Here is a 13,951-nt window from a genome sequence, read left to right on the forward strand (position 1 = left end):
TAACTTGGCACACATTTATGTTTCCCTCCTATGTGTGATAAGACGGTATTGTGAAATCTGAAAGTCCAGGAACCTAAAACACCTCCTGAGGATTGAAGCTGAGGAGGTGAAACCAGAACCTCGTGAACAAATCTAATCTTTATTATAAATAAAGTCTATGATAGAGTGCGATTGAACACGAGTCATTAGCTGAAACCAGATGTTTAGTGATTTATTATCATTTTCTGTTTGCTTTGGGGTCATAATTCCATCCTTCAAAAAATATATGATCACATCTTTATTGTATATTTGAGTTGCTGACATTCACTGCTCTGTTGTTTATGACCGACAGCAGTTTATGCGTGGCCCACCTAAATTAAGGCTTTTCTAAACTTTACAGATGACCCGTATACCGCGCTCAGTGTCACCAGCGGGGCCCAGCTAGCTCAGTCGGTAGAGCATGAGACTCTTATTCTCAGGGTAGTGGGTTCAAGCCCCACGTTGCGCGATAGAGAGGCAGGTCTCCATGCCTGCGTGTGTGCCCTCACTAATTTCAGTAGCAGAGGCCGTTAAGCCAACAGCAACTCCACGCTCACATTTATCAATCACGTGCAGAGAGGAGTGCTCTGCTCTTCACTTGATGCAGAAATCACCTCATCCTGTTTGTAGAAGGACGTGAAACTTCTTGGTCATAAACTCAACAGGAAAGATTTCCTTAAGCATCCATTTCTCCTTACATTTATACAAGTGGAGCTCTTTTTGCCGTCTTCTTGCCATTACAAGGAATTCATGTTTAAGCAAAGGCTTCAAGTTTGAGCCTCAGGCCTCCATCTCACACGCAGTCGATGCAGCCCCCATCTCTGGACCACCTGCTCGTTATTTGCAAATGCAGATAAACTTTTGCAAAAAGTCAAATCATCATCAGGTTGTTTTTGAGATTTTATGTAAGCAAATACAATCTGTGTGTTGCTCCCCACAAATACTGTTTATTTACATCCCTGCTCAGCCATGATTGCTCAGGAGAACTCTGACAGCAAACCAGTAACTCGAAACCAGAAGGATTTATGTATTAAATGTTTGTATGTTCCTATGAAGACGTGTGTCTAAAGAGTTTAGCTTTCGGCCAACTCATATGTAATTGTATCACAACAGCATTATAAATGAGGAATTATAATAAGTCTTAATGAAGGAAACAAGAATCAATCCAAAAATTCAGCAAAGCTGTAGGAATGCCTGCAGCTCTGATTCATAATCTACTAAATTCTTTAACTTATGATGATTCTTAGAAACCATCTCAGTGTGTCTGTTTTGTTTTTAAAAGGCCACCATTTCTTTTTGACTACAAAGCTTTGGGTTTATGTTGGTGGAGTTTTGGAGCTGTAAACACAAATGAATGAATAAGAAAGAATAAAATCAGACGCATCAAACGCCTGGGCCATCCAGAACCAGACAGGATTGTGGGAACGTCAGGAATCATTGGTGTTGAAACAAAGAGCAGAATTTCCTTTTTGCATGTCAGTCCACACAAACAGGAAAGCAGCAGGAGTGGGATGAAGCCAGAAGAAGAGCACATCACAGCAGCATGCTCGTCAACCACCCAGCAAAGGCGACATCACAGCGGCGCACACGTCAGCGGGGTTGTGTGTCTGTGGCCATCTTGCAGATGTCTTTGTTGTGTCCTCTCTCTCCGGGCTGACTTGGCCACTGTGTTTGTGTGATAGATACTAGGAGACACGGGGGGGCTGTCTGTAATATTTCAGCAGCTGTTTCCTTTATGCAGCTGCACCGCTGCAGACAGGACACTTCAAATCATGCTCATCGCTGCCACCACTGTGTGTGTGTGTGTGTGTGTGTGTGTGTGTGTGTGTGTGTGTGTGTGTGTGTGTGTGTGTGTGTGTGTGTGTGTGTCAGTCCAAAGCGATCTAGTGTCTGACGTCACAGTGAGACACAGCAGAGACATGGGGACACCCTACATCTATCACTATGGATATGATCAGGTTCAGTGCAGGTTGTGTGTCTGTGCAGCAGCAGCAGCAGCAGCTGTGTTTACGGCCTTTATTCACTTATTTCTTCTCATGGAAATCCTGCTGTAATCATTTCATTTACTGGATGTTTTAGTGTTTGGTTTGCTCTGCAGCAGCTGTGACCTCTGACTGATGTTCTCAGGCATGTCTGATAAATTAACTTAGATTAATATTACAGTAACAGACTAAAAATCCAATAAACAACTCATATGTAGAGTATTTCTGAAAACAATACCATGAAGAGAGGATCAGTGCTGAACAGCTAGTTTACATTTAAAACTTAAACTTAACTTTGTAAAGCCTGAAATCACTGACAGAGTTTAATTAATTTTAAAAAATTAAAATAATAATTTTCAAATGAGTTTTAATTTTTATGATATTAGCTACATCCAGCATTTTTTTCATTTATTTGCAATTTATTGCTTAAACGTTATTGTGAATGTAAATATGAAACGCTTGGTGTTAAAGGTCGAGAAGTTCTGAAAACAGGGATTATTTTAAAGACTCCAAAATGACTCCCATGTTTAAATTCCCACTTTTGTTTCCACCTTAATTTCCAGCTTTGTTTCCAGTTTTCCTCATTAGGAATGTGGAGGAATGGATGGGTGCTGACACAGGTGGTTAGGCCTCACCTGTGCTGATGCTAATCTCCTGACCAAGCTTCAGGTGCTCTGGAGCAGTCTTAATGCAGCCACCTGACAAATGATGGGGACTGCTGTGCAGGCACACATCATCCAAGAAGTGTGTGCTCTGGTTGTAGTTGTCACTTAGCATTTTACAAAAGGACATTCATATTAATAAATCATCTCTTTCATATTTACTGTGAATACTCAGTGGGGATGATTACCTCTGGAAATGCATGTGAGATACAAATGCATTCAGTTTGTTTGGTTTTATATTAATTTCCACACATTTGAAAATATTTTGGGGGCTAGTTGGTCATCCCGCAGCTCCTTAGAATCTCTGAAAATAAACTGCAGATTTTCTTACATATTATTTGTAGATGTTTAGTTAGCATCGTATCTGTTTTGTCATTTCACAGCTTCAAGCACTAAATATGTTTAATTCATGGGTTTCAGTGACGTGCTTTAATTTTATCTGATGGTTGTAATTTCCAGGAGCTCGTCTTCACTCGAAGCTTGAAACAAACTAAAAACAAAGAAGAAACGCAGCCTTCATCATCCTCCATCATCATCAGTGACAGCCTTCAAAAACACGCGCCCGTCCAATCCTTGTGTCAACATAGATTTCTCCCAGCCACAACCAGACAGCCCTCTTTTATTTCCTCATTTATTTTTCATTTAAAGCTGAAACCACATTGGCGTGCCCATGAAAAATACAAATTTCACCCTTGTCCAGTTGGGGGAAAAAGATCCAATGAGGCAGAAAGACATATCAACAGGGAGGAGAGGGCAAGAGAGGAGAGGGGGGAAACACACACAGTGTGTCCTTTGAGCCGGTGTCACCCTGCTGGGCGGAGTTTGACATTCAGACCATGCGACAAGGCTCGGCCCAGGGTGGACGGCCCCCCTGCAATATTAACTCTCATTTGGAGAGCAGCTGTGGCTATGAGCATGAAACATTGAAGGAAACAGCTGCCATGGATCCAGTGCCATTGCACCACCTCTCGCACTGTCTATTAAAGCGCCCTCCCTACTGTTCCCTTAAGCCTGCACGGAGAAAAGCACACAAACTGGCTCTTATTCCTCGTGTAATTTCCCCTCTGTCTTTGGTCTCAGGGTGACTCGGCCTGTCTGTGTGAAGCTTCGGCGGCCTGGGAGATATCCCCAACATCTGGACAGCAAAAAGTGCTTTTAAGGCCTCGCTGTCTTAAAGACTGAGTGGGCTGTGTGGAAGCACAATCAAGGAAATTGCTTAAGTGTGGAGAGACAAAGACCAATAGGGTGTAGACATGGAAATGTTTTCTAGATGCTCTAATGCTAAAAGTTTGATGAGCACAAGGAGCAACGAATGCCTCATTCTGATGAAAATGTTAGGCATGTTTTTTAAGACAACAGTAAAAGTCGGTGTGACCTCAGAAAAACTTGTCTGCTCTGTGGAAATCAGCTGGGAGCTGAAGCTTCAGCTGAAAAGGCTGAAGTATCTGGAGCTGCTTTCACACTGCAGCCCTGAACCTTTCTAGAAATGACCCAACAGAGCCGCGCATGATAACACAACTGCTGGACATAGTTGGACACATCTTTATGTGTTTAACCTCCCTGCTGTATCTCCCTGTGTGAAAACACAGCAGCTGTACGGTAAAGTTACAGATGACTGCATGCCTCCAGCACTTGCCTAAACCACAGAGACCACTTCCACTTTTGAGAAGCAGACTTTCTTCTTTTGCCTGCTAAAGGAACTTGAAAAAGTGCAACTTTGGACAATCTCCCAACATTGCCTAGAGTTCATGTGTGAAAATGGCTTCAGGGTTCAAGAGAGGGCCACAGTGGAGCACGGGATCAATGGGAGAGGGTGGACTTGATCCTGAAGGAAAGCATTAGGCTGTCGCTCCTTTGCTTTGAAACAGGCCGGTTTGAACATCTCATTAGAGTGCCTCCTTGGCCAGGTTCCCTTTGTTGGCCAAGTCTAATTGGTAGCAGAACCAAGGGTTGATCCAGAACATGCTGGACAAGTTTCACCTGATTTTGGAACAGCTTGAGGAAAAGCTGTAAAAGCTGTATTTCCCTGGTTGGTGTTGTGATGAAAAGATGGCAGTGATGTCTGCTGGATGAGGATCTGGTGACTGTGAAGGGCACATCACTTCATTTACATCCTCATCAAACCATTTAGCGGTCCTGTAAAGCCTTTCTGAATGTCATCAGTTCACTGAATGGTTGTTAGGAGTTGGGAGGCCCAGTAGGTGTTCTCCTACTCGGTACATCACAGCTGGGATCATTTTGCTTTCTGAATTTAAGAAATTACTTTCATTTTCAAGGGCTTTTTCATGAGGTCGAGGCAGCAAACAGATCCCAGTTTGGCCTAACCCTGCACTGTCACACTTTATTTACTATCACGCAGTCATAAGACATGCAGTGTTTTAAAGGACCCTCGCTTTGTAAAGCAGCTCCTTAGAGACACGTGCTAATTTCCTTTAGCTTTAGGAGGGGTGGGGAGGGCTGACAGCAGTAAAGGTCGTCTGTGATTTCTAGTGACAGGCTGAAAGTGTACAGGCGTATGAACCTGAAGCTCCGTGGGGACCCAGACCCCATGGTGTTCTCCTGGTAGCTGTACAAGCTCCCGTCGTCCTGCAGTGTGTCAGTGACTGATTCAAAGGCAAATGGCTCTGAATTATTGATCAGTCGGGTCACTGTAGCTGTGGATTATAACCGTGTGAACACTCTCCGGTCTCCATTTGTGTGTTTAGCTGTAATGAATAACAGCAGCTCAGAAAGTGACAAAGAAATGCCATGTACAACAAGAATATGAATAGATTCCTCCTGGAGAGCTCACGCTGCCATCATCAATGTAAATGAGGCCCTGACTCTTCGCCAGAAACGTGGACAATTAAGCTGTTATTAATTATTCAAGAGTGGAAATAATTGATCAGCAAGGTTGAAGTGGCTGCGGATTGTAATGGCATGGGCAGTGCCACTTTCACAGGGGATAATTAGCAACAGGGGTAATTACACTCACAGCCAATTTGTAATACCAGCGTTTCTTAATGCCTCATGTATACGCTGGTGTCTGCACTCATGCTTCATCCTAACACGTTCTTTTTTGCTCTGTATTTGACACAGTCACTGGTTGGTGGTGCTTGAGTTTCAGCTTCCTTATGGAGATACTGTGCCCCGTGATCCAGCTTTCCAAAGTGATAAAATCACTGTGTGTAACTTGAATGTAATCATTTTCATAATGTGGGCATTTCCATACAAGCGCTCAGATCCCAGGGCGTCAGACGCTGCTGGCATCTTACTGATGTGCACGGGGCGCCCTTTGGCACTGGTACTTGAGACCCCAGTTACACAAATATTTCATTTTAATAACAGTCAGTGTTAAAGAGCTGAAACATGTGCATTAAGAGACCAGAGAGAAGGTGCTGGCACAGGTCACAGGTTTGAGAGCGTCGCTTTGCTGGTGTGATGCCCTGCCTCACTGCCCGCCTGTCTGCTGCAGCTGTGTTATGCTGGTATTGTGTGCGCTCTCCTCCTTGAGACATTGTTGGGTTGTCCAGTCATACTACCACAGAAGTCATTGTTAGTTTATGGTTCTCTCCTTATTATTTAAATAAACAGTTTGTGTTGCTTCGGTGTGCGTCTCCCTTGTTTTATCAGAGCCATTGTGACGTTGGTTTGGGTTAGTTCAAGTTTCAGGAGCAGGTCGTTGTTGCCCTCACACATCAGTGCCAAAGCACATCTGCTGCATGAAGGTAAGATTAGTGACTAACATCAAAGCTTGTTGTTGAGTTTGTTACAAACTCAGAGGATCTTAACGAGTACTTTGTGTACTCTGAATCACAGAGATACTTTATTACATGTTTGTTCAGAGCAGTCACACTGCTTAAACTGAGGGCTTCAGGACAGCGTGAGTGTGTATGTGCACTGCTGATAATGCAGAGCAGATGCAGTCGCTTCCATCCACTGTCTGCTGTCGTGCTTTGACCCATTTCCATACTGACTGCTCACCTTTCTCATATGTGTCTGAAATGACCAATTATTACCTCATTTCCACTTTCCAAAATGCAGAAAGTGAATGATGACCTGAATCAGAGGAATCTCTTATAATGTGTCACTGCAGAGACGGTGATTAATGAATAGGCCTGTGCACAAATTCACTACTCACATGTTTTTTTTACTGCTTGTTTTGAAGTATTTTCTTGGTTTTACACATTTATGTGAGTAATTTTGATGCATCGCATGATTTTGTTGGTAAAATAAATTCTGTATGTAGTTGTAACCGAACTGTGGGTTGATTAAAATGACACTGAGCTCAGTCCAACACTCAGTCAGTACAACCGGACCCCCAAACCAACAGAAGTCCTCCGAGTTTTCAGTTTTCTCTTTAGTATCAGTGCTGTATGTGTAATTTGATAACACTGTAAGAAGCTGAAATACAGCAGAAATACCCTGAGGAGAAAGATGTTTATCAGGCTGAATACATCAAATACAGTGAAGCACGTCGCTCAGTTTGTTGTATTAACTGATCCTTGTTCGTACCTGTGCTCCTGTCACGTTTTATATTCAGTTTTTAATGTGCAGGGTTATGGTTTTCCCAAACTTGACCAAGCAGGATTTGGATCCTCATCATATCCAGTGAGGGAAGCAACAAGTGACGACAAGCTGAAAACAACAACGATACAAACGCCATGCAAATTAATATCAAATTATCTGTTAATAAACAGGTATAAGCAATACTTTAGTGACTTTTACAAATGAAAGTGTCACAGTCAGAGTAACACCACTGTTACTCTGCACAAGAGGCTGACACCTGTCTGACGCTAACATCACCTGTGCAGGCAGAATGAAGGCGAGCGTCGTCGGGCTCATCGAAGTGGGATCGACTTCAGTGGAGTAGCAAACAAATAAAAGCATCAGTCATTTCAGGTCACGGCTGATAAACGTTTAGATTCAACGCTAAACTACAAAAACAGGAAATTCATCCACATGAACTACCAGCAGGTACTGCAAACATGTGGTTACACTGCAGGTGTTCACAGATCCTCGTTTCAGTCCTCCCCTCAAGAAGATTTAAAGGTGTGTACTTTCTGCACACTAAAACTCTCAGCATCACAAAAACACAGACACACAACATCCATGAAATGACCAACGTTTCAACCACTGATTGATTATTGAACTTACTGTGAATTATAACAAATACCATGTTATGCAGACACACAGGCCGCACTAACACAAAGAGCACAATGATGCTGTTTGTTCCTGTTCTCTTTACTGTCGCTGCCTCACACACACACACACACTCCTCCACTCTCTCTCATTCCTCTCCTGATTCATTTCCAATGTGCCCTTTGCAATTAAACCCGGGGGTCCCTCACTTAAGACAGACAGGCCGGGGGGGCGGGTGTCAGCCGCGACCATCAGTCATGCATGGACCGCTGTGTGGCTCTGTGGCCGTGATACAGACCACAGCACAGCACTGCAAACAACTGCTACACGTGCACACACACAGATACACGTGCACTCACACACACACACATGCACACACTAACACACAGACACACACATGCACACACTAACACACAGACACACACACACACACACACACACACACACACACACACACACACACACACACACACACATAAACAGTCCATAATGAGTGAGATGGTGCAGCACTCTTTCTTCTGTGGACTGTTTCAGGCTCTTCCATCTCACCGTGTTCCTGATTCTCTTCCTGTCTCTGCCTGTGCCCCTCCCCTCTCCCTTTCTCTCTGCAATCTCTCATCGTCGCTTTAGCACATTAATTGACTCATTATTCCAATTCGTGCCCGGGGAGGGGGAAGGGCCCGTTGATTAACGAAGGCAGATGCCCGGGCTCTGCAGTGGAGCTGTGGATCGCTGCTGTTTGTCCCATACGTTTACAGGAGTTATTAGAACAGCTCCAGACTGCTGGCTCGAAGGTGGAGGAACATGAAAATATTCTGATAGGCACTGTGATGTGTGAGTGTTATATGGCCATTATTTGATTAGCACATTAACAAAAAGTTTACAACTGTGAAATCTCTATTATTAGGCATTACAAAGGTTATATACAAAGGTTATATAAATTATATAAATGTAAACGGTGGTAAACAAAGATAAAACTGAGGTATGATTATCATTGTTTATGTTTTTGCCTTTATTATAATTGTTTTTCACGTTTTTGGACAAACCAAATTAGAGAAATGATGTGGGTGGAATAAGCTGCATCTTTTAGGTATTTACCTTTTTATTGTGGTCCAAGATAAAAAATCACTATAATAATCTGCCTGATTCATTATCAGGACAGAAAAGATGCAACACTGTTGATTTTTGCAGCTACACTTCAGATCATGGCAGGGATGGTCTGCAGCAGCTGGCCAGACAAATCAAGTCTTATTGCTGCTTATACATTATGGTTTCCATTGCATTCAAAAAGGAGAATTCAGCTGCTGTATCACCTGCTTCTTACTGACAAGTCACGATCACATGAGCATGAAACCTGAACCTGTTTTAGGTTTTAAAACATCCGTTTTTTTTATGTGCAGGTTATGGTTGCAGTGAACCACTCTGCATTTAATCATTAGTTATTATTAATCTCTGTCCCCCCCCCCCCCCCCCCCCCCCCCCCCCCCCCTCACAGCAGATGACCCCCCCTCCCTGAGCCTGGTTCTGATGGAGGTTTCTTCCTGTTAAAGGGAGTTTTTCCTTCCCACTGTCACCAAGTGCTGCTCACAGGGGGTCGTTTTAACTGTTGGGTTTTCTCTGTATTATTGTAGGGTCTTTACCTACTGAGGCGACTGTTTGTTGTGATTTGGTGCTATATAAATAAAATGGAACTGAAGATTGAATTGAAAACATATCCAGTGCAGCTAAATGCCATTGATGGGGTTGGTTAGCCTGTTTGTTGGTTGGGTTACTCAGATAGTTCTGGATGCATTTGTGTGTATGTTTGTATGTTATGTCCAAAGTCTCTGGTCTCAGTTTGTGATGAAGCTTTTTTCCTGCCTGTGACAGCCCCTCCTGACACTTTTTCAGCCCTTAAAATGTATCTGATCTTTTACAACAAAATTACTACAAATGCAGATTTGGGTCAAATAACTATTACCAAATATTTATATGGCACCTCAATCAAGCCAAAACTCCAAAGCTGAAATGCTTCCTATCTCATGACCCATCCCCCTCCTCCATCCTCCGTCTTCATGCCTCTCTGTGTGAGGCTAGCATAAGATTTTAGGCCATATTTTTAACCCCGCTGTTCTGCAGTGACAGCTCAACATTTAGCCGCCCTGACACCTTCAGTTAGCTACAAGCCCAAAGTTTACCTGACACAGGGTGGCCTACTTATTGTCTCGTGCCCCTTTTTCTTCATCTAAACCCCCACCCATCAAACCTACCACCATCACCACCACTCTGTCTCCTAATCCCGCTTTCCTCTTTCTGCACCCTCCTCAGCTTCCTCCATCCTATTTGAGGGAATTAGGAGGGAATCAATCATTCGTCAGGGCCTACATGTTGTTACAGCCAGCCTTACTTCTCAGGCAGGGTATCTCTCTCTGCGATCTCCAGGCGGATAGCATGGGATGGAAGGGCAGTTTGGGAGGGGGGATATCATGTGAAGAGACCAGGAATGCAAAGTGACGCAGGTTGGAGCTCTGGTGGCCGTTGAGTTCCTCTGACAAACTGACTGCAACACCCTGAGGCACTTTTTTCCCTCTGCCTTCTATGTCTGTCCATCTCACTCCTGTAATGCCCCCCCCCCCCCCCCCCCCCCCCCCCCACCACCACCACCACCACCACCACCACCACCACACTGTTGTCATTCAGCAAGAAGGGAAGCCACCGTCATCATTGCTGCAGCAGCCAGTGGGCGGTCTGTCTGTCTCCCAGATCTGTTGTTGGTCTGTGGTTGTGGGCTTGCAGTCATGGACACTCAGAAACGCTTCTCAGTCTGGACCACAGCTCTGAAGCTGCTGCAGTTACAATGAAAGACGAGGTGTGTGTGTGTGTGTGTGTGTGCACTGTGATACCTGCATTATACCAGAGGCTGTGTCTCAAAGGATCCACTTAGAAATAAATCAGAGACCCTCCTGGACCTTCAATGGATCCACCAAACTGACCTGGAACGTTTCACTGCTCTTTCCTGTTTCCACAACTCTGTCTGCAGAAAGGTAGCTAGAAGGTTTGGCCAAAAGGAGGAGCAAAATGCAGTTAAAAGGAGTTCACCTGTATCAGGTAGACATATCCACAGAGCTCCAAATAATGTTTAGTGTTAGTTAGAGACAGTGTATAAAGAAGGACCCTGAGTGAGACGCAGAGTTCCCGTCCTGTATCCTGGATGCCCTCTCAAAGGAAACGTGTCCCCACAGGCTGCTGATGGGAATTAGTGCTGCATGACGCTGTAATCAATAGTAAATAGGTTAACAAAATTTATGATGTGGGAAAATTGGTTCCAGTTCCTGAAGGAACCACCAGTGCAACAAAAAGAACAATAAAAACTGTGTGGAGACGATCATGAAGATCTTCCAGGTCTTTACTGTTCATCAGATGCTCCGAGACGTGACCTAATGCTAACATGGTGCCAAGCAAAATATCATATCCTTATGAAAGAAACTTCAATAGAGGGCTGAATCTGAGCCAAAGTCAGCAAACTGTTAGGGCCAGATTTACTGTGTGCACCAGTGCAAACACCAAATACTGTCAGTATTTACTGAACAAGCACAGTGTCAGCTTTGCTACTGAAATGTGTGGGCAGTTATTTTTGCAGCTGGTCTTCTTGCATATGCATTTGCAGGAGTTTTCCTTTCAGAGCGCAGAATCTTGGGATGAGTGTGTTTAAATGAAACATACACGGGTTTTGCTAAGGTGTGTTACTGCAAACTACATCAAGTATATCACTGAAACGTGTCTTATTTTATCCCTGATGTTTCTTCCATAATAGGAATGTATATTTGTTTGGCATGTCCAGAGGAGAGGTCAGAAACAGTATGATATCTAATTGGACGTTTCGAGCTAAGCCACACAGATTTATAATCCTCAATAACAGCAGCAAATCTTCACTGAACTGAACATGGAGCTCCAGACGGATGCGTCTGAGGTTTGTAATGTTTCAGTGGTTTCAGCACTTTCAAAGGAAAGGATTAATAATAAGCAATAATACGTTAATACAAATCTGAATTGTTGTTTTCAGCCATATTTGAGAGAACAAGAAGCAGATTAACAGGGAGCTGACCCTGCACATTCTGGAAAGAATAAGCATAGACAATGTGGACCCACTGCCATGAAAATCATACAACACAAATAATTCAAATGAAAATGTGTCCAGTAGCACCAGAGGGAGTTGAAGTGCATGTTAATCTGTGTTTGTAATGACGTCATTAGCTCTCAGCTGTTTAAATAGTTGATTAAGGCCTGTGCAGCTTGCGCACCGACCCCTGACACCCACAACATCTGTTTTGTTTGTGTGGGCTGAAAACCAGTTGCTCTCACACTGCGCAATATGTGCCTTCATAGCAAGGTGACATTAGCTCTGAGAACAGCATCCTCACTGCGATTAGCCGCACGCTGGAGCGACTGCACTCTGACTGTGAGGAACTGATGCTGTTTGTCTGCTTTAGTGTGTTTGGGCGAGAAGGAGACGAAACCTGTCAAATCTGCTGCTTTCTTCCCTTTTGGAGTGCTTTTATTCTGCAGAGATGTTTGCTTACTCTTAAATATATCGAAACTAAGTGGCAGGAGCTGAAAAACTCAAACTCATGGTTCACGAAGTCTCCTGCAATAAGAAATTATGAACCAGAACAAAATCCACAAACAGATCAACGATATCAGCGTGCAGGAGCACAGCGATGCATCACCATGGGAGACAGGAGAGACTCGGTCCTCTCACGGATTTGAACCTTTTTTAATTGTTTTTATTAACACTTTAAAAGGATTTTGTTTCATGATTTATTATTGCAGAGTTTGACCTCTTTTATTTTGTCTCCAGCCTGGAGGAGCTCGGTCAGGACTGCAGTCATGGATGTGAGCAGGGTTATCCCGTATCCTGCAGCGGACCGCAGCAATGGAAGTAGTTGGTATTTTAGCATCATAAAAACATTTGAAAAGGTTCGATGTCTGAATGAATCTTTTTGACACAAGCTTAAGATATTTTTAGTGTTTTTCTTTTTTGCACAACATGAATACATTAGTAAATATGCCAATTGTGAATTTTGAAGCTTGTCTCTTTGCTAACAGGTGTAGTTTATTTCACTATGACTGCACTGACACTTCAATAAGCTGTGTCAGTTTATGGGGAAAATACCATGTAAACACATAAATTTTTAATTCCAAAAAGCTGATTTTTGTGCTGATCCAAAGGTTGTGAACCTCTGGCTCAGGGTACTGTTAACGTCACCCCTACAGCACCCTGCTGACTCTTTTTTCTTTGTAATCAGAATGCTAACCTTACAAACAGGGTGCCCACCCACCCACCCATATGAACCAAGGTGCAGAAACTAAAAGTGTCCCCGTCACCTCCAGCAGTAAATGTTACGGCTCACAGTACGTCTGATATTCTGATTTTCATGCAGCGGGCTGAACGTCAAAGTCAAACTTTCAGAAAGAAACTTTTTTCTTTTCCACATGTAAAGTTTGGAAAATCATTACACTCAAGCTAACAAGCTAGCATCAGCATGTCCTAATATATTTGTTTTTGAGCATCTTCTACCGAGTAACACCCCCCACCGCCACCACCACCGCTTTATGTAGACTTGCAGATGGTGACCCACTCTAATAATAGTCACTTAAATAGGACATGACTTTCTGATGCACACATATGTTTGGGTCCTGCTCCCTCCCTCTGTCTGTCTGTCTGTCTGTCTGTCTGTCTTTGTGTTCAGCCCATTTGTTTTGTGTCTCACTTTGTGCGTTGACGCGCTGGCTGCTCAAGGATCTTCCTCGCTTGTCATATGCTCTGACGGACGGCCTGCTCATGCAGAGCAGCCGTGGCGCTGATGCCGGGCATGAAATGAAACATTCTCTTTATCAGCTTGGTGTGTACACAGAGAGAGAGGGCTGAGGGAGGAGGGACAGAGACAGGAAGAGCCTCTGCAGACAGAAGAGAGGCTGCAGACGGCTGTGCAGACAGAGACATATCATCACACATGACTAACTACCCATGACCCTGCTCACAGAAGTCATTTTTCAGTGCATGTGCACATATGCACTCATGTGCATGGAAACAGACACTGTTGCTTCAGACTCTCCTCTGCCCTTTGCCATGGCAACATAATGTCATTAAACTCATAAAAAATAATAGATTTCAAATTCTCTTGAAGA

General features: G+C 43.6%; 1 non-coding gene across 1 annotated transcript; it reads left to right on the top strand.

Annotated features, from left to right (window-relative positions):
* The first annotated feature begins 414 nt into the window (after positions 1-414).
* On the top strand, positions 415-487 carry trnak-cuu (transfer RNA lysine (anticodon CUU)). Its single transcript has one exon. It is a non-coding gene; the product is annotated as a tRNA-Lys (tRNA).
* Positions 488-13,951: the final 13,464 nt, after the last annotated feature.

The sequence above is a fragment of the Archocentrus centrarchus genome, unplaced genomic scaffold, assembly GCF_007364275.1.
Source record: "Archocentrus centrarchus isolate MPI-CPG fArcCen1 unplaced genomic scaffold, fArcCen1 scaffold_26_ctg1, whole genome shotgun sequence".
Lineage (NCBI taxonomy): Eukaryota > Metazoa > Chordata > Actinopteri > Cichliformes > Cichlidae > Archocentrus > Archocentrus centrarchus.